Source organism: Moschus berezovskii, chromosome 14, assembly GCF_049115385.1.
Source record: "Moschus berezovskii isolate FMDL1 chromosome 14, NW_MosBer_1.0, whole genome shotgun sequence".
In the NCBI taxonomy this organism is placed as follows: Eukaryota; Metazoa; Chordata; class Mammalia; order Artiodactyla; family Moschidae; genus Moschus; species Moschus berezovskii.
In genome coordinates, this window is record NC_142473.1 from 75,054,842 (window position 1) to 75,077,829 (window position 22,988).

The following is a 22,988-nucleotide window of genomic DNA, read 5'->3' on the forward strand; positions in this document are numbered from 1 at the left end:
ACCTAACGATAGACACAGTCATGTGCTCCTTTCAGTTTGTACATTTTTTTTTTTTTTGTAAAAGGTTCATTCATTTCCCCCTTATGTTGCTTTCATTTCTAACTACTTATTTACTCCCTTAATTTAGTCCTTCAGGAGGGGGCCCATTGCAGTGAATGCTGTAGATATAGGAAGTGAGTTTAAGGTCATTTATTCCCATGAAAGTGATAGCTTCTCCAAGGCAGTGGTCATATTTGGATCAAAAGGAATAGTGTCTGTGTCAGAAAAAGGTGTGGGGAACAAATTAGCTGTGATTTCACTGCAGCACCATAGTAGTTCAAGTTAAAGGAATACATTCTCTCTTTTGACCAAAGCAACTTTGTAAATGGTTAGTATAATATTTGCATTTGTTGTCCTTCTAGAATGCTGACCTTCAAATCTGCAGTTGGACTGGCTTGCTGTTGGCAGCATTTTGTTTTTTAAAGGCTCTTTTGAGGCCAAGTTAATTTCCACCGAGATTTCCTTTTGCCTCAAACATTCCATCTCATTTTACCTCCTGTGCTTGGTGCTCATTACAGCATGATTGACTCCAGGATGAAATATGGCTGCTCATAAAGGTATTTTTTATCCCCCTAATAAACCTCTTCAACCCTTGATCTGATTTTATACATATAGTAAAATATGCATGGAAAAAAGTAGCCTACAAATGATCTGCTTCTACCTGAGTGTTCCTGACTGATTTAACCTTCATTTGAAAAGGCAGACTTTTCCAAATTAGATGCATTCCCAGGTCTAAAAGTAGATGAAAGAATAAGCTCAGGTAAGCTGTATTATCAATCCATTTGTCTCTCGATCCATCAGAAATCCCTTGGGGCCTTTCCAAAAGTGACGCCTCTTTTAAAGAAGAAATTATGTCAAGTTCAATTGCCCTGGTTTTATTGAGCTCATGGCACCCATAAGTACACTATCAAAGGGTAATGGGCTGATGTGGTCAGCGACAAAAGCCATTCCCAGGGCTAAGAAGGTGGACATTCAGGATGATTACTTTGAAGAAACTCTTCCTGACTCTCCTTTCTCAAACTCTCATTCAGAATCACAGGAGAGCCTGAACATCTTGTGGAGGAAAGAAGTCACTGGAAACCTGATGCCGCTGCTGCCAATTTTATATTTGAGTGAGACAGTATCACAGCGTGTAAGGGACCAGTCAAGGAAAACCCAGGTACCAAGTTTTCAATGCTGGCAGTCTGCATTTCATTAACATACTAATAGCAATCTGCTAACCAGGCCAGATGGGAGGTGGGAGGCAACCTGAATTGATCCTAGGAAATCGTGCAAATTGCCAAATAAATTTACTGTGCACGTTGAATCAGCTTGAGACTGTTACTTACGCCACCAAGTCTCACTTGTATGTTTGAGGCTTTGTGTCAACTCAGGTATTTCGTGAAATTCAAAGGACAAGGTACTGTGCAGTCTAGATTTCAGCTTTTCTCTGTTTCTTAAGTGACTGTTAGATGCTCACTAGGTTCATGTATTTATCACTCAAAGGTTCACCTGCTTTGCTTTCATCCTAGGACCATCCTTCAGTTTCTTAGGGGAGAGCTGAAGCTAGTTTTGTTTTGCTTTTCTTTTCCTTGAGAAGTACGTTGAGCACTAACTACTGGATGTGAGTGAAAGGAGAAAGAAAGAATGGATCATTAATAATTTAGTAAACTGAAGCTATGCAAGAAAGAGGTCGGAGCTGCAGGAGGATTTTTGAAAAGGGAGATCCTGGCAGTCTCACTAAACACGGGAGAGCTTACTGGGGCCACTAGAAAGCAAAGTGATGGAGGCCTTTTAGGGCACAGATGAAAAGCACACCGTCTTTGAGAACGGAGAAGGGAGTCATTCATTCCTTACCATACCCCACCTCTGCACTACACCCATCTGCTTAGAATACTGGGGGTGGGTTGGTCATCAAAAACATGGTTGGTGATGAGTGGTTATTTTCCCATTTACTGAACGTGTATAGATCATCTCACGCGTGCCTCAAAAATAATTTTGGAGTACCGTTGTGCTGTGTGTGCTTCATCTTAGAGCACTGTGACCCCCTTAAAATAATAAACTAATTTACTTGTCCAAGATTATACCTTATAAGCACCGGAGGTGGAATTTTAATCCAGATAGGATAGTATCTTACTGTCGGCATAAGGAACTGGTAATAGCCATCATGCTGCCTGCCTTGTTAACACCAACAATATAGGCTTCTAAGGACTAGAAGGTAAGATCATCTAATAAAATGTGTCAGACTGGACCTCACTGCTAAACTCTATGTTTTATTAATGTCTACCTCCTCGTGCTCAGCAGAACCTTGTTCTAGGTGTCTGGGACATATGTACAGTTAGGAGAAGGGCAAGAATCCAAACCTGTAGCTAAGCAGGAATTTTTTTTATAATAAGATGAGAAGAAAGTAATAGAATCTCTGCACTGAGAATTGCCAGCTTATAGCATGCTAGAGACAGAAGTCACCCCCACTACCATGTTCTATCTCAGGGTCATTATATTTTTTCCAGGATCATAGGATCCCAAATGGCAATTTATAACTGCATCCATGAGAATTTATAATTTATGCCTATTTATAGGGAGTTATCACAAGGCTAATATATCCACTCTGATCTTAGAGCTGACATGTTGAGAAATCAAAACACATCAGCTCATGCCATGAATAATCTCTATTTAAACAGTAAAGCAAATAACTTTTGATTAGTATGGCTGGCATTAATTTAGACATCACACTTCTGTCACTGTTTAGCTGTACAAGACAGTTATAGAGCATCAAGCATGTCTCTTTAAATAAAACAAGGAATTCAACTAAATCTTGCGTGTTAAACTAAATTAACTGAATCCAAAATAGACTTCTGATCTGTTGATCCCGAGCTCACAAGTGGTTCAGAATATCCTGAACTTATAATTATCTCTCTAAGGCTAGGAGCCCTGTGAATAGGAAACTTGAAAAATCAGTTGTTGCTTACAACCTAAAATGTGTCTAAACTATCTGATGAAAATGAACAAGTTACTAGCAATAGCTAATATTTTTAAAGCACTTATTGTGTGTTTCACCTGTGAAAGCTAAGTTGCTTCAGTTCTGTCTGACTCTTTGTGACCCCATGGACTATACCTTGCCAGCCTCCTCTGTCTATGGGATTCTCCAGGCAAGAATACTGGGATGGGTTGCCATGCCCTCCATGAGGGCATCTTTCTGACCCAGGGATCGAACCCAAGTCTCTTAAGTCTCCTGTATTGGCAGGGGAGTTTTTTTACCATTAGTGCCACCTGGGAAGCCCTATTTTGTGTTAGGTAATCTATTAATGATACCTTCTAATCATCACATCTATCTTAGGAGGTAATTTAAGTGTCCAAATACATAGCTAAAAAATAAATGAATTGAGGATTGTAAATGAAAAAAGAAATTGCAGGAGCATCCATAGCAAGGCAGTAGTTGAGAAGGGTCTCTAGGACCTGATTCTAAGTGTACAAATTAGCGCTTGTGCAAAGTAGACTTTTGTGTGACAAAAGTCAGGACAATATCAATTTCCTTATCAAATTCCAGACTTCCTTCACACTATATGGAAATGGCCTCCTTGCTTCTTTGGGGATGTTTGTTCCAGTAGGAATTCTCTTTCTTCTTAACTTCTCAGATACCAGCATACTTCTTGGCTCACGGTAACACTCGATAAACAGTTGATGAGAAAGAACAAATGACAAACTTTGTTTCTGAAGTTTACAAAACTGATACTTTTCAAATTTTGTTCCGTTCACAAAACTGATCTATGTAAGATCTGCATCTATATAATAGTATCTCTGAAAACAATTTACTTTTCTCTCAATTCATCCCACCCTCTCCTTCCCCACTTGGGTCCACAAGTAGCACTGACATGTGTAAAACAGATAGCTAGTGGGGCTCTGCCATAGAACACAGGGGGCTCAGCTCAGTGCTCTGTGGTGACCAGGAGAGGTGGGATGTGTGGTGGGAGGGAGGCTCAGGAGAAGGGGATGTCTGTATACAGATAGCTGAGCCACAGAGTCGGGCACGACTGAAGCAATTAACCTGCAGCTGATCTGCACTGGTGTAGAGCAGAAACTAACAAACCATTGTTCAGTTCAGTCGCTCAGTCGTGTCCGACTCTTTGTGACCCCATGAATCACAGCACGCCAGGCCTCCCTGTCCATCACCAGCTCCCGGAGTTCACTCAAACTCATGCCCATTGAATCGGTGATGCCATCCAGCCATCTCATTCTCTGTCGTCCCCGTCTCTTCCCACCCCCAATCCCTCCTAGCATCCGACTCTTTTCCAGTGAGTCAGCTCGTCGCATGAGGTGGCCAAAGTATTGCAGTTTCATCTTTAGCATCAGTCCTTCCAGTGAACATCCAGGATCGATCTCCTTTAGAATGGACTGGTTGGATCTCCTTGTAGTCCAAGGGACTCTCAAGAGTCTTCTCCAGCACCACAGTTCAAACGCATCAATTCTTCGGCGATCATCCTTCTTCAGAGTCCAACTCTCACATCCATACATGACCACGGGAAAAACCATAGCCTTGACTAGACAGACCTTTGTTGGCAAAGTAATGTCTCTGCTTTTTAATATACTATCTAGGTTGGTCATAACTTTCCTTCCAAGGACTAAGCATCTTTTAATTTCATGGCTGCAATCAGCATCCGCAATTATACCCCCAACTAAAAATATATTGATAAATGAGGAAAAACAAAAACAATTCACTTTTATCAAGCACTGCTCTTAGCACCTATACATGTTCTCATTTAAGCATCAAAACAAAAGTGTGACAGGCCCCAGTCACCTCACTCTGAGATGAGGTGAGTGAATTGAAGCAAAGTTAAGCAACTTCTCCAGGACCATGGAGTGAGTAGTTAAAAACACAGAATTTGAACACAAGCCACTTATTTTTGAGCTAACCTCTTTCCAGGTGGCACAGTGGCAAAGAATCTCCCTGCCAATGCAGGAGATGCAAGAGAGGTGGGTTCAGTCCCTGGGTCAGGAGGAGCCTCTTGAGGAGGAGGTGGCAACCTACTCCAGTATTCTTGCCTGGAAAATCCGATGGACAGAGGAACCTGGGGGGTTACAATCCATGGGGTCACAAAGAGTCGGACATGACTAAGTGTGCACACACCCCCCACACACACACACCACTTCCCTTTGAGCCAACCTAACCAAATACTATACAATATTTCCCCTGAAAGCCCAAACTACAGTTTATAAACCGTGCTAGTTCTGTAATCCCCTTATTTTCACTAGGCAAATGTTGCAAAGTGCTGTATCTAAAGTCACAAAACTTATCACCACTTACTATACATTAGTAGGAGTAGAAATAAAATGGTAGATAATTGAAAAAATATTCATTCAAATGTGTTGATAATGTACATCCACACAAAAGTCAGACCAAAAAGGCAGCAGCTTTATTTACAATAGCTAAAAAGAAGAAGCGGCCAAGATGCCTTTCAGTATGTGAGGAGATAAACAAGCTGTGATACATCTATACAATAGAACAGTGTTTACTGACAAAAAGAAAGAAACTATCAGGTTACAAAATAACAGCCAGTCAGTGAAGAAGTTGCTCAGTCGTGTCTGACTCTTCGCAATCCTATGAACTGTAGCCTACCAGGCTCCTCCATCCATGGAATTTAACAAAATAACATAAATGAACATTAACTGCATATTACTAAGTGGAAGATACTAATATGAACAGATGCTATAGTTGGTGATTCCCAAATACGTGACATTCAAAGACAAAATTGTAGAGAGAGTAAAAGAGTAATGATTGCTAGGATTTAGAGAAGTGAGTGGGTGAGGATGAATAGCTGAAACAGGGCATTTTTAAGGAAGGGAAAATATTCTGTATTCGAGTGGATATATGACATTATGTATTTAGTAAATCATATAGAACCTGTAAAGCAAAGAGTGAACTCCAATATAAATGATGAACTTTATGATAAGTTAATGATAACATATCAATATTGGTTTACCAATTATCATCAACCTAAAAAATGTACCACATTTATGCAGAATATTAATAGGAAAAACTGTGTGTGTGTATGAGAGAAATAGAGATAAGGAAGGGGAAGATGGAAACTATGTACAGTCTACATAATTTTTCTGTAAACCTAAAACTGCTCTAAAAATAAAACCTATCGGAAATTTTTAAAAATAAATTAGTTTTAAAAATGTAAGACACAAACCATTCAGGTGATCCAGAGTATTCTTGAAAACATGGACAATTTTTCTTGATAAGGTTAAAGAATTTCAAACATCGAGCATCTGTCATAAATAGCTGGTTATAATTTTTCATTTAGAGTTAAGCTTTCAATAGCAAAAAAAAAAATTTCAGCCTCTAGCTTCATTGTCTTGAAAAAACATATCTAGAAGCAGCAAACCAGTGTAATGAAAAACATTGCTGAACACTTACTATGTGCCATGCTCTTCTGGGAGATGGAAATAATTGTTTGTCTTAAATACAATTCCAGGACAAGGACAATTTGCTGAGTGCTCACAATATTTCGGGTTGGGAAGATCCCCTGGAAAAGGAAATGGCAGCCCACTCTAGTACCCTTGCCTGGAAAATCCCATGGACAGAGGAGCCTGGTATGCTACAGTCCATGGGATCGCAAAGAGTCGGACACAATTGAGCAAGTTCACTCACAACATGTCAGCCTCATGCCAGGATAGAGGACTAAGGCCTAGCTGCTGTCCTAGAGAATCTAGCCATGGGAACGAAAAAGAGATAACAGTGAGTTAGTTTACTACAGCCACGAGACACTTGACTAAAATAAAGGCAGGTATAACAGGTTGCAACAGAAGAGAACAAAGCTCTCAGAGAGCATGGAGCCTTACTAGGGAGATGAGACATCATCAAGAAAAAGAAAATGATGCAAAGATAAGATACCATCCAGAGGCTGACTACACAGTCCTCCACTGCTGCTCTGAATCATCAGTTCAGTTGGGGTTGGAATACTCCATAGATTCAGTTCAGTTCAGTTCAGTCGCTCAGTCGTGTCCAACTCTTACTTTATAGTTAATATGAATGTTTTACCACCATCCACACACTATCCTGAAAAGACCCACATACTATCCTGAAAAGACTATATTGGAAAGACTACTATATTGAAAAGATCCTGATGCTGGGAAAGATTGAGGAGGGGACTACAGAGGATGAGATGGTTGGATGGCATCACCGACTCAATGGACATGAGTTTTGGTAAACTCCGGGAGTTGGTGATGGACAGGGAGCCCTGGCGTGCTGCAGTTCAAGGGGTCACAAAGAGTCAGATACGACTGAGTGACTGAACTGAACTGGACTGAGCTGAACTGAACTGAACATACTATCCTATATGTGGTGCTTTTCTTGAACTAAATGATTTCAAGTCATTTTAGATATACTTAGGTAGTTAATTTAAAACATTTTGCTTTAAAATATAGAAATTAGAAAAACAGTTTCTTAAGAGACATTGGAGATTTATGGGGAAACCTAAATGAATATGGATAGCTTAAGAATGCACTTTGCTTTGATTCCACCACAAATCCTTCAGCTCACATCCTCTTTTGAATGAAAAATTTAACAGAATTCAAGTCTGTGAAGGGGAAAGCCTACACAATATTTCTTTGGAGAAAAGTAGACAACAGAGGCAGCAGGTAAAGGATAGCAGAGTAAATTCAAAACAGGTGAATATTAACTTTGAACCTCCAGCAATAACAAACAAGATGCAGAAAGTAACGTCACAACCCAAGTGAAAAAAGAGTTACAATGTTGATTAATATGACAGGATGGAATGGCTTTTAATGACTTCTACACTGTACCTGTCACAAAGAATTGATATTACATGAGCTCAAAGCTATGCCTTCTGTCTCCCAAACCAAGTCTTCCAGAATGAGGGACTTTGTGGGATTGAATTAAGGAGTCTCCAGGCAAATCACAGGGAAACTAACATGAAATGTCATTTCTGTACAGACACATAGCGGGACCTGGATTCACACATGACTTAGAGGAAAAAGGAAAGACTTCAGCAGAGACCCAAAAATAGACTTACATTTTAAATTGCAACAGGCAATATAAGGAATACCAAAGAGTTAAGGTAGGGCAACCTGGAAGGACAGAGGACTTAAAAATGAAGTGAGAAAAGCTTGGTTATCTTGTCTGGGAAGGGTTGGGAATGTGTCTGGGAAAAAAAATGGAATGATAGCAACAAGGGGGTGCAGGGCCCCATTGCTCCAAACTTCTGGGAACTTTGAAGACACGACAACTATGGAAGATAAAAATATCTGAAAACCAAGTCACCCTGTGAAAAATCTTTTCCTCCTAAGAGAACAGGCCAGTCCATTGATCTTCAGTTACATATTATCTGGAAGGGGCAAAGACAACGAGAAGCCTGGAGGTGGCTAGGAGCAAAAGAACTGGTGAAGTAGGAGGTAAATCCTCCTTCTGAAAGTTACATGTTTATTTTTTGTCATCATAGATGCTTTCCAAAATAGTCTGTTAATAGCTGACCTCAGATTTCTGCTCATTCCTTCTCTGAAACTCTCAGATAAAAATAATCGATTGGACCAACCCACTAGGCGAGCCCGTTGATCCACCATGAATCTAGCCTCATATATCACATAAAATAACCCAAAAGAAACTCATGGCTCGTGGCCATGTGACCAAGCAATGCACACACTGCAAGCAGAGAACAGAAGAGACAGAAGAAAGAAAGGAAGAGGGCAGAGAGAGAGAGGGAGAGGAAAGCAAGAGTTTAATACACTTGGCAATCTTTCATGCCCTCAAATGGGTTTTACTATTACCGAAAGACAGAGGAGTATGCAATTACATGAACCTATGATTTTGGGAAAGGGAATTTTGTACTGTGTATGTGTCTTTTTAAATGTATCTCCTATCAATCTTGATGGTCTCAATGGTAACTTAGAGCCTTTACCAATTACCTAACTCTTGATCTACAGAGACATTTGTTGCTGTTCAGTTGCTAAGTCATCTCTGACTCTGCAACCCTGAAGACCGCAGCACACCAGGCTCCCCTGTCCTCCACCATCTCCTGGAATTTGCTCAGATTCATATCCATCAACTTGGTGATGCTATCCAACCATTTTATCCTCTGCTTCCCCCTTCTCTTTTTGCTTTCAATCTCTGAAAGCATGAGGGTCTTCTCCAATGAATCAGCTCTTCACATCGGGTGCCAAAGTATTGGACTTTAGCTTCAGCATCAATCATTCTAATGAATACTCAGGGTTGATTTCCTTTAGGATAGACTTCCTTGATCTCCTTGCTGTCCCAGGAACTTTCAAGAGTCTTCTCCAGCACCGCAATTCAAAAGCATCAATTCTTCAGCTCTCAGCCTTGTTTACGGTCCAACTCTCACATCCATACATGACTACTGGAAAAATCATATCTTTGACTATTAGGATTTTTGTCAGCAAAACGATGACTTTGCTTTTTAATACGCTGTCTAGGTTTGTCATAGCTTTCTTCCCAAGGAGTAAGTCTCTTTTAATTTCATGGCAGCAGTCACTGTCCACAGTGATTTTGGAGCTCAAGAAAAGACAATCGGTCACTGTTTCAAATTTTTCCTCATCTATTTTCCATGAAGTGATGGGACCGGATGTCATAATCTTAGTTTTTTGAACATTGAGTTTTAAGCCAGCTTTTTCACTCTCCTCTATCACTCTCATCAAGTGGCTCTTTTGTTCCTCTTCACTTTCTGTCAGTAGAGTTGTTTTATTATTTTTGTCTTATGCACTTTTTATAGGTCTGTATTGATATCATACAAATGATAAAATTCACAATTACTTTTAGGAAAGCAACTTCATACTTGGAATTGTTCTGAGGCCTAAAGTGTATATAGTCTGAGAATCCTTCCTGTATTTAATTCATACACATTCTACTCCAAGACAGTCCTCTTCTGTGAAGAGATTTGGAGATTGACCTTTGCACTGCTTGTTTGGTGTTACCAATGTGAGCTGTGACAGAAACCCGTGGGTCCCCGTTTTGTGAAATCCTGGCCTACAGAGCATGGTTCAGCCAATCAGTTTCTTCATAATGTCTTCTGGGAACAAGGTCCTATACCAGACACTTTCTTTCCCATATCATACCTTTTCTAACTAGATGGCATAAAGGAGAAGTTCAGTTCAGTTCAGTTCAGTCGCTCAGTCATGTCTGACTCTCCGCGACCCCATGAATCACAGCACGCCAGGCCTCCCTGTCCATCACCAACTCCCGGAGTTCACTCAAACTCATGTCCACAGAGTCGGTGATGCCATCCAGCCATCTCATTCTCGGTCGTCCCCTTCTCCTCCCGCCCCCAACCTTTCCCAGCATCAGAGTCTTTTCCAGTGAGTCAACTCGCCGCATGAAGTGGCCAAAGTATTGCAGTACTAGAGATCAATATCAAAACCAAGAATATCTGAATATATATACAGTTTAGCACTGTGGGAAGAGCAAGGGATTGGTAATTAAAAACCTATATTGATGTTTTGATAGGTCGCGTGTGTGTCAACCTTGAAGATACTGTTTAAATCTTCTATATTTTCTAAAAATTAGATTCTAACATATTTACATGTTTACTGTAGTTTCCAATGGCTTAAGAATTCTTTGATGTGCTTATTAAAGTACAGATTTCTGGGAATTAAACTCATGTAGTCTGTCCACTTGATCTTTGATGGGACCCAGAAATATGGGTCCTACCTCGTGCTTTGTACAAGCAGCTTTGTTCACATGTTATATACAGCATTATCTTGAAGCACATCAAAGTCCATATAGGTGTTGCTCATCTAAGAGTGTAAAAATTGTTCCAGTGAAAATGCTGCTACTCTGATTTTTTTCTTGTTCATTTATATACTGCTTGGGCCTTAGTTTTAAAAATCACTGAATGCTTTAATTGATCGTATTCATGTTTATAATTTCCTTCCATGTTTCGTTATTATATACTTTACTACTAAGGACATATAACATTTGTGTTCCACAGGTGCAAAATCACCCTTCTATTTTTAAATTTAAAATAAATATTTGTTTGTATTTTTGCAACTACCCTTATTCTTCTTTCAGAGACTGTCTTTTAATTACTCAAGTTGAAAGAATTGGAATGTATAAAGGGTGATGACGGAGAAGAATTCAAGGAATTTTTAAATATTATAGATTTATGCCAAAATATTAGAGAAAGTATGAAATATTTAATGGAGAAACACACTAGTAAAAATGGACATGATCTTAAATTACAGCTTGATGATATGTATTAGATGCTTATTCTTTTCTTTTAAGTAAGAATTAAGATAAATTTTAAAAATTAATTATTAATTTTAATTATTTTAAATAATTATTTTAATTATTAAATAAAAAATTAAAAGAATTACTATAAATTAAAAAAAACCAACCTGTTAACATGATTTTGTTAGTAAACCTTTTATTTGCCTTTTGACAGATAATTTTAAGGATCTCCTCACAAACACATTCTAAGTGATTACCTCAAGATCATTTATGATTTGTTGAAGATGTAAAAATAAAAAAGATATATAAGTTTCCCAAGAAGTCATTCTATTTGAGTTATAACATATCTGAGTGTTCTGTATTATCCAAGTATTAATAAAATGTAAGTTTTTTTTATTATATTGATACATGAACCATGAATAGAATCAACACAAATATATTAGGCAAAAAAGTAACTTGAGCTTTAACATACTGTAAATTGAAAATATACTTCAAATTTGAAAGCCATCTAAAACTTGCTAGGATTTAATGGGTTTGCCATTTAAATGAACTGAATCCCATGTACCATAAGATTCAGATATCCTATGATTTATAACACAGATTTAAATGATCAGGATGATTTATCATCCCCTCCCCAAACTCTGGAAATATTTCAAATAGATATAATTTTAAAAGAGGTTTTTATCTTCTAATCTCAGTGTGACAGAGAGTGTTCATAATGTTTTGATGATGAGGTGGAGAAAAATCTTAACTTCAAAAAATGAATTCAGGAAATAGTGTAATTAAGCAAAAACATATGGGGTGATATAATATTACTGGCAGTCATCCTAGACATCAATTTTGAAGTTAACTAAAAGTGAAGAAAGTGAAGGAGTTCTGCTGTAACAAGAAAAAAAAACTTTTTAAGAATTTAGACACATGAAATTTACAGCTCTGAGTAATGGAACCCTCCGTATGTACATAATTATCTCTTCGTGGTTACTAAACAAAATTGAAACTAAAATCTCCTGTGTCCCTTTTTTTGCCCAAGAATAACTGTTGACAAGTTGGAAGATCAGGAATTAGTGGGTGGCTAAAAGGCAGGTTTCAGAAAAGGAAACTTCATTTCTGAGGATGGGGAGCTGAAACTAAGTCTTGAACCTATTTTGAAGGAAGCACAATTTTGTCTCCTTGGACAAGTGTCCAAAATGACATCTGATAGCAGCAGGCTGAGCATGAGAAGTACATAACCAGGATGGTGAAAGGCATAGCAACCTGAAATGTCAGACAACCCAGAAAGAATTTTTAACAATTAAAACTAAAAATAAAATTTAAATACATTCTCTGATGCTGGGAAAGGTTGGGGGTGGGAGGAGAAGGGGACGACGGAGAATGAGATGGCTGGATGGCATCACCGACTCTGTGGACATGAGTTTGAGTGTACTCCGGGAGTTGGTGATGGACAGGGAGGCCTGGCGTGCTGTGATTCATGGGGTTGCGGAGAGTCGGACACGACTGAGCGACTGAACTGAACTGAACTGATGGGCAAGGTTGTAGGAAAATAAGCATTTCTACACAGGTCTAGTAAAAAATGATTTAATTTTTCTAGAAGACAATTTTGTAGTTTATCAAGAGATAACTTATCATAGTGCCATGTTCCCTTTGGAAAATATAATGATGCAATCATCATAAAGATATATGTATATTTTCACTGTAAGAATGACTATCAGAAATGCTTCATAATATGGAAAAGACAGAAACAGCCTGAGTTTCCAAAATGATGGTATGTTTTTAAATAACTATGGTACTTTTATGATGTTATAGATTATGGAGTGACTATACCAATGTTGATTTTTTTGTTTAGAAGGAAATTTATGATATCTTGGCTAGTGGAGATAGAAAAATGACTTAGCAATATAAAGAGCATGGTATAATTTTAAACAAAAAAAAAATGAATACTATCCCTGATGAAATATTCAGAAGAATGTAAGCCAATCTGTGAACTGCTTTTTTTATTACATGTATAGTACACCCCAGAAACTAAAAAACATTTGTTTGTTTAGTATTTATTTCACCAATTACAAGATAAGCTTCTTGAGTTAAGAGACTATGCTTACCTGGGTCACCAATATACTCCAGGTCTTGGTGTGGTATATATTCAGAATTCAATAAAATTTTGTTGTTGTTTTTTATGCAAAATTTAAATAAATGTTCACTGTTTGAGTGTACTCCGGGAGTTGGTGATGGACAGGGAGGCCTGGCGTGCTGTGATTCATGGGGTCGCTAAGAGTCGGACACGACTGAGCGACTGAACTGAACATCTATGTTGACTAAATGAATAAAACTAAAAATGTTGTATATAATGATGGAAACTTGCACCTGGAACTTTGCTAATTTCTGTTTTCTTATTTCTGATTCCTAATATCCTTTGACATGTAATATAATTTTATCTCTTTATCTTGCATTCTCAGTTGTGTCCAACTCTTTGCAACCCTATAGACTAAAGTGTCCCAGGCTCCTCTGTCCATGGAATTTTCCAGGCAAGAATACAGGAGTGGGTTGTCATTTCCTCCTCCAGGGGATCCTTTCTGACCCAGGGATTGAACCTGCATCTATGCATCTCCTGCATTGGAAGAATTCTTTACCAGCTGTGCCTCCTGGGAATCCTTGTGATATTACATGTCATGGAGAAAAAAGCATCACAGTTCAGCCAAGAACCAACTACAAATGGTTAAACCAAGCATGGATATACAAGTTGAGACTCGGATGAAGGGAGACGAGAAACACTTGACCTGGTTCTAGACACCACACTATAAAAATCAAAGTTATTATTACAAGATCCACTAATTAGTCATCTCGACAAATCAGCAACAAAGTCATCATCATCATTGTGAGTGGCTGTGAATATTTCATTGATGGATAAAATATCAATTTCTAAACCAGTTTTCTGCACACATCAAAACTGCTTCTGAACATCGACTGTAATAGGTAACCCTCCAACTAGTACAGTGGTAGAAAACACTATTTTCCTTACAGAAATAATATCCTAGTGGACATCCTATGGGACAAGATTTGAATTAGAACGGTAGACTAAGAACCAAGTGTAATTAGAGAATAAGAGCCAGGATGGAGGGGGATTAACAGAAACAACCAACAGACTGCTTTAGAAATTACAATAGTGACATCATGTGCTAATGGCGTTCTCTGTCAGTCAATTTTTCACGAGTAAGGAAAGTGAAATGAGACCATCACAAACCTTCATGCCACACGAATGGAGGAGTTGGAGCAGTTTAGTACAGAACACTACAAGGTAACACCCAGAAGTGGCATTTCCTCATTTCAGATGCACAGCACACCAACACAGCACTTTTTAAAATGGAAGATATTTTAGACTTTCAAAAAATATGGCTGGCAAGTACCAAATTGAGACTAATGGTTGGAATCCCAAGAATACTGCCTGAAATTCATTCCAAGATGTAATTTCTAAAGTTAGAGATAATCTATATTCGCTGGAAGGACAGTTGCTAAAGCTGAAGTTCCAATACTTTGGCCACCTGATGCAAAGATCTGACTCATTGGAAAAGACCCTGATGCTGGGAAATATTGAAGGCAGGAGGAGAAGGGGACGACAGAGGATGAGATGGCTGGATGGCATCACCGACTCAATGGACATGAGTTTGATTAAGTTCTGGGAGTTGGTGAAGGACAGGGAAGCTTGGCATGCTACAGTCCATGGGGTTGCAAAGAGTTGGACATGACTGAGTGACTGAACAACAACAGCTGTATCTAATTTCCCTACATTTAATAGAGAGCAAGGACATACTAATAAAGGAAGCACCTCATGGGGAAAAGTGATTTCTTGATGGCTTTGTGATTTCCTCAGACACAGCAGAGTGTTTGGCATGCTGTAAACCCACACCAACCACCCAGGCATGAGCAGGTTTCACCAACACTGGGTTGGTGCTATAGGGCAAGTTGCAACACTAGCCGGTGACAAGACTTCCAAGACTCAAGTAAGTTCCATTATCTTTAAACACATATTTCACCAAATCCTTTACCTGCTTTCTTCCACCTTTATGTTCCCAAAATTACTTAACATTGCATTTAAAGTGTATGTGTATGTCCAAGCACACACCCACAAAGCTACGTAGAGCAATTATTATTAATAGATTCATGAAGTTTAGATGACAATGCTTTTTACAGATCAAAATCCTTCAATAGGTCAATTTCACTACCATTTTGGATGTGTTCTCCGCCTCCCTCTCCTTTCTTCTCTTGCTCTTCTTTTTCCTCCCCAACATGGAGAAATCTCCAGATAATTTGAATGTTTGTTAAAATGACCCATGCTCTGACCATCACATTTTACCACTATTGCTTTAATTGAAAAGACTTACCTATCATTGTTTTCCCAGTTTCCCTGGCTAACTCCTAGATCTTGGTTTGAATATTAATTACCTCCTTCTAAAATCTTTACTGATTTCAAAATCTGGATTAAACCTCCAATAGCATCCTATATCTCCCTGTCACACGCTAGATTGATTCAAGTTTCCTAATTTTCTTTCTCCCTTACCCAACTATAAATTCCAGGAGGATAAGCTTCATGTCTGTTTCATTGAATAAATTTGGTATATAACATTTTGCAAGTTTCAGATATTCAATATGTTGCTGCTGCTGCTGCTGCTAAGTCGCTTCAGTCGTGTCTGACTCTGTGCGACCCCATAGACGGCAGCCCACCAGGCTCCCCCGTCCCTGGGATTCTCCAGGCAAGAACACTGGAGTGGGTTGCCATCTCCTTCTCCAGTGCATGAAAGTGAAAAGTGAAAGTGAAGTCGCTCAGTTATCTCTGACTCCTGCGACCCCATGGACTGCAGCCTACCAGGCTCCTCTGTCCATGGGATTTTCTGGGCAAGAGTACTGGAGTGGGGTGCCATCACCTTCTCTGTTCAACATGTTACTTGGATACATTTGCATATTGTGACGTACTGTGATTGGCAGTGTAGGGATATGTATCATACTGCATAAATGTATTGCACAGGGTTTTTGTCTATATTCATTGTACTGTATGAGATATCTATCGCTTATTTACTACCCATTACAAACAGCATCAATTTTATCCCTCTTTTACACCCCCTAGTAAGCACCATTTTACTCTCTTATTTTTATGGGCTTAACATTTTAGATTCCACATATAAGTGATATCATATAGTACTTGTCTTTCTCTGACTTATCTCACAGCATAATGTGCTCAAGGTTCATCCATGTTGTTGCAAATGGAGGATTAATTTTTTTAAATTTTATATCTCCATTGCATAGCATAGAGAACCTGCACATAGCAAGTGCTCAATAGATATTTATTAAATTAAACACTAATTGTTAGCCATGGCATCCAAGCAATAAGCTCCTAGACGTCTGAATTTTCTATTTCAAACTCATGCTCTAGCACAGGAACCAATCTACATAGTGGGAAGGATTAGATTTAATTATTTTTTAAAATTACTTTTCCTAATGTATTTTTTATACCTTGGTATCAATACACAGCCATTTCTCATTCTCTCTGTCTGTCTCTCTCTCTCACACACAGAGAATAAGCTCTTATCTTACCACAAACATCTGTATTTGCTTGAAGAACACGGTGCACACGGGGCATTCACCTGAAATGCTATATTTACGAAGCAGTCTGTCATCCTGTGTCTGCTCTGCATCCACTGATAGTTATGCGGAATGGTCCACAAAACCACGTGGCTTATTTTGGCTATCACTTACTCTTTGACTACCTCTGGTAATTGTCTGTATTAACAGAAGCTGCCAACATCTCACATTAGAGGTTCCAGTGGGTTCATTGTGTGTTGATTGCTTTCTCTGTCAATTCATTTTGGTTTCCCAGTAATGAAATCAATATGAAACCATCACAAATATAAAAAGCAAGACAAACAGCCCATTTCTTCTGACTGGGGAAAATTCACGTGGGTGTTCTTTACTACCATAGACCCACGCACATGCACGTTTTCTGGCAGGAAAGAGAAGCATAATGAAAAGGCGTAAAATGTTCCTCACAATATGAACACTGTGTGTGTAAATTCATAATCTGATAATTCATAAGGTACTACAGCCAAAGCCATTGTGTATATGTGGTTTTTCTTGTTGTTGTTGGATTTGCTATCTGCCTCACTTTGTATGTAATATACAAGAAATATTACTTTTCTTCTGAAATAAGTATCTATACATCTGTGTTTTTCAGACAAAGAGAAGACAGACTGAAAAAAGCATGGAAAAATGGGTAAGGTGTTGAGAGTGAAGGAAAGTCAGGTAACTAAACAGTGGATACTGGAGTTTTAGACAACCATTTGAGAAGAGAACATCGCATAGACATAGGGTCCAGTGGTCTCTACCCACACTCAGGATCCCAAAAGCAAACTGGATTTCATCATGCGTTTACACTATGCCCTTTTCTCTCTCTATTTGCCAGTGTGTTGGGTTGCCCAAAAAGTTTGTTTGAGTTTCTCTGTAAGATGGTATGGAAACAAAATTTTTGGACAACCCGATAATAAAGCTTGGTATCACATAATGCCCTGATTGTTTGAAAAACTTACTCTAAATGTTTTAATAACAAATTCATATTTTGTAAGATATTTGCCATTATTTTGCTTTCAAAAATGATTTGTTTGACCCTTCTATCTACCCTGTGAAATTGGTCAGGCAGGTATACTTCATTCCTATTTTATAGGAGAAAACTGAGACTTATGACTACAGAGTGTACTAATGACAAAATGGAACTAGAATCCACATCTCTGGACCTACCTCAGTACTGTAGCTGTTCCTTTCCAGAAGATACAACATCTAGAAATATTATAAGGATTCACTCAGACAATTGTCAAATTAGGTATATAAATCCTTCTTCACTGTATCAAAATAGTTAACAAAATTTGTTCATTTATATCTCTGTTTCCTTAAACAACAATCGACCCAAGACCAAACTAAATAAGTGACAAAGTTGATGGACATACAGGGGGAAAGGAAGGAGCTAACATATTTTGAAATATCTTTATAGACTGAATTCAGTGTCCGACATGTTAAAGGCAGTAAGTAACTCATCTGAACCTCTAATTTCAGAAGGTTGAGCTGTAATAATAAAGCCAGTCTCATCACAACACATCATCTCCAGTCTGCATACAATGGGCTTAGCAGAAAGCATTTTTGCAGCTTCTTGATTATTATAGATAATGAATCTATTACTCAGTTAGGAAACATTCTGACTCTATTCAGGCTGGATTTTGTGATAAAGTTAAACTTAAGTGTGAGTTACAGTTTGCATGACCATCTCACCATATGAATTGACCCAACATGCTTAGATTTTCTGAGTGTTATTTTCTCCTATAAAATTTTATTGATTTAAATAAAATTATTTACATTGTTTATTCTAGTTCTAAAGTCACATCATATGGCTTTATGTAGTTCCTTGACATGTGATACCACACAGGTAAACTGAGTGGTTTTGGTGGCATGTGTTTCCACAACGGCTGATATCATAATTAGGGAGGAATTAAATGCCAGTTTTAGACAAACCAAGTTTGCAACCAAGCAGGACCCTATGAGATTTTCCCAGAATAGATTCCTACCTGCGTCCTCTGCTGTCTTTTGTCTGTAGAAAAACTTTAATTAACAAATAAATTTAATCAGAGAACTGAGAAAATGCAGAAAGAAAGGAAAAAACAAACAAGACAAAATGATAATACTTTAGCCATTAAAGCCAAGAACCCTTAGTTCTTCCTTCAGGACTATAGATGATTTTCTGAGCTATGTCCTTTCAGCTGTTTTGCAGATACAGAAATGCCCATCAAGTGAGAGAGGTCAACTTTATGCTGCCCACAAGCACGCAGATCCCAGACTGGTTGGAATCAGAATATTGATGCTGACTCCTGATTACCTCTGCTGCTGCTGCTTAGTCATTTCAGTCGTGTCCAACTCTTTGTGACTCTATGGACTATATAGCCTGTCAGGCTCCTATGCCCATGGAATTCTCCAGTCAAGAATACTGGAGTGGGTTGCCATGCCTTCCTCCAGGGGATCTTCCCAAGCCAGGGATCAAACTTGGGTCTCCTGTATTGCAGGCAGATTCTTTACCACTGAGCCACCAGGGAAGCCCTTCCCCCATTACCTCACCACCAACCAATCATAAGAAAATACTCATGTTGACCACGCCCTGATCATTGAACACTATAAGCCTCCTCACTACCCACTCCAGGGTGGTAGTTTTGAGGGCATTAGCCACCTATGGATCCCTTTGCCTGGCAAAGCAATAAAGCTATTCTCTACTTCACCCAAAACTGCCTCCATATTTCTATTTGGCACCATTGAACAGAGGCCAACTTTCAGCAACTAGTTGACTAGTCACAGATTTACAGTTAATGTTACTAAATAGGTCACAAATATAACAGGAAGTAATCCACATTAAAAGTTCTGATGAACCGTAAAGAACACATTTCAAAATAATCATTTATCTATATTTTACATTAAACGTTATATAGAATAAGATAATCTACTTGCTGACTAATGCTGACACACATTTCTATAAACAAATAAACACTAACATAAGGCCAATGTGGCAAATGACAATTGGACAAACAGTACCAAATTGTGAAATCGCAGGTCAATGGAACAGAAAAACCCAATAGAATAAAGATTTTATTTACTCCATTTCTCCATTTATTTCTTCTTCTCTTTGAAAGAATTCATATCTGACAGTTCAGATTTCAAAATGGCCTTTTGTTTATACCATCAGAAACAAAATTCTAATCAGTGTCATAAATTTTAAGAGAGGAAAAAGGACATTGGAGCCAGTCCAACTCAGTCTCTAGAGAGATGCAGAAAATGAAGTCCAAAGAGGAAGCAGTGCTCAAAATTATACAGACCTGTTTCCCAGAAGGAAATTCCACCTATCTTATCTCCAAAATTCAAGTCTAGTGAAATTTTTTCCACTACACCATGTTTATCGCTTTATATATCAGCTTAAACAAGAGTCTTGCAATAATAGCCCTCAAGATTTTCATGGCTCCTTCCTATAGAAACTGGGTGTAACTATGTGCCTTACATTGTTCAATGAAACCAAAGCATATAAGACATAAGCAAAGACTTTAAAAGTGTTTGTGCATAGGGACACTTCCAGTCTTTTTGCTCTTGGAATCTTCAGGAACTATGTAAATAAGCAGATTTATATGCTGGATGATGGAAAACTTGAAGCCGAGATATCCTTGTGAAACCACATCACACTCAGAATCCTAGTTGACACATAGGTGGCCCAAGATGCATGAGTCTAGCTGAGATGAGCAGACTATGGTTTTATTGAGCCTTGCCCAATTGACCCACATGATCAAAGCTAAATAAAGAGTTGTTATTTTAAGCTACTAGATTCTGTGGTCATCTTTGCTGCTGCTGCTGCTGCTAAGTCACTTCAGTCATGTCTGACTCTGCGTGACCACATAGACGGCAGTCCACCAGGCTGCCCCGTCCCTGGGATTCTCCAGGCAAGAACACTGGAGTGGGCTGCCATTTCCTTCTCCAGTGCATGAAAGTGAAAAGTCAAAGTGAAGTCGCTCAGTCGTGTCCGACTCTTCGTGACCCCATGGACTGTAGCCCACCAGGCTCCTCCATCCATGGGATTTTCCAGACAAGAGTACTGGAGTGGGGTGCCATTGCCTTCTCCACTTTAAAATAGTGCAAAATCCATGGGTAGAATCAGTGAATGGCTGCATCTAACCAGTTACCAAGCCAAATATTTTGACTTCTCACTCTCCTTCATGATTACCCTCCACATGAAACAAGGTATCCAGCACTTCAATTCTGACTCATAAATGAACTGCTTCTTCCCTCATAATTCCTCTGCCTCTGTCCTAGCCCACGATGCCATTATCCCTGCCTGAATTTCTTTTGTCGCACAACTTCTCAGCCAGTAGCCCCATTTCCAATCGTTAACCTCCAGTTCACCCTCTACTCTCGAGGCAAGGTCTACAACTCATACCTGCCAATAACTTCCCCTCATTCAAAATTTCAATAATTTTCCATCATTCTTAATACAATCCAGAATTCAAACCATGGCAAGGCAAATCTTCTCCCGTTCTTTCTAGCACAGAATCTTTCTTTCCAAATTTAAGTTAGTGGCATTCTGTTCTCTGAACTGGAGTGACATTTCCCAGTTTCTCAATGATGGGATATGTACAATTATACGTCAGTTTCTTAAAAGGAAACTGTGTATTGGCTATTTCCTCATTTCCTCCCGCAGGATGGAAACTGGATGCAGTGCAGGGGAGCTAAAGGACTGTATGACCATGTCGTTGGCACCCTAGGAAATGAGGGAGCCACAGGAAAGAAGGAAATTGAAGGAAGGACATTCTCTGTGATTTGGTATAACGGAGTGGGCTGCCCACAGTAGATCACTCACCTTCATCTACATGGATACACAACAGAATATAGGATCCCATCTTGTTTAACTTACTATACATAAGGTCTCTTTTTAGAGTTACTTAGCTTATATTAATGGCCTAATGAATTTACATTACTTTCATGGATTCACGGCTCCTGTCACTGCCTAGGTCTCACTTTTTTCCAATCTCTTCACCCTCTGAAGATATCACCATCAGCTATTTACTTTCTAGAATATTCATCAAACATTTTACCTCTGTTTCCTCTTAGTCAATACTTTTCCACTTCTATCCTTTGTATTTTTCTGACTAAATGTCACCCAATTATAGGCCTATAGTCAGTATTTTTTTATAAACCTTTTCTATTGTCCTCCAAGTCTGGGCTATTTTTTCCTTTCATGTGTGACCATCATATTCTGTCTCATGCTATTAAAGCAGAAAGCATGTTACTTTGCATCGGTGTGTTTGTCTCTGACTAAATGATCAATTTTGCAAATGCAAAAACAATACCTCTTTCATTCACCTTTATGTGTGAAAATGATAATGTAATTCTTGGTATGTATTGGGCATTACACATGAATTGAATAAATAAATGTAAAAATATGAAAAAAAGACTGAAAAGAAACATATTTGAATATAAATAGTAGTAGAGATGTAAGGGCTTTTAATTTTTTTATTTCAATATTTTCCAAAGTCTCTTGATAGTGCATATGTTACTTTCACGATCACTAACTACAATATAGTATTTTTTCTAAAGTACATATTGGAAACGAAAGCTGACGTTTAATTTTCAGTTACACACAACCAGGAATACAAACGTTGACTGGGTAAAGTATGCTTCTGCCTGCTGGTTAGGTCAACTATTATATGCCCAGGCTAGCAATACAGAAATATGAAATACTGTAATTGACCAATTCTGAAGTGCTATCCCCAGAGAGATGAAGAAAATCAATATGGTCTGCTTCTCCCTTTCACTAAGACAAATTTGTGTGTAACAGGAGATACACTGTGGATGATGGATGTGAGCTACATATATTCCCTTGGAGCTTGTTTGCAAAGGCTTATTTGTCCTGTCTTCCACCTAAGTTTTCATAGAAGCTTTAAGGATTAAGGTTGTTTTGCAACTGAAATTTCACTTCTCTGGAGAGACTATGAGAGAATCTTATGGGCTAGTCTCAAAGGACATTTGCATAGGATTACATTTTATAATCTAAAAGGTAAAAACGACTCCATTTCTTCCAGCCTTTAGAACAAAGTTGTAAATGTCCAGCCCATGTGGATTTGAGAAAGCGGAGCATCTACTGGTAATATTTGTTCCTCACACATGAGACCCAAGCACCAGACATGTTGATTTCTTTGTCAGCAGCTGCAGGATA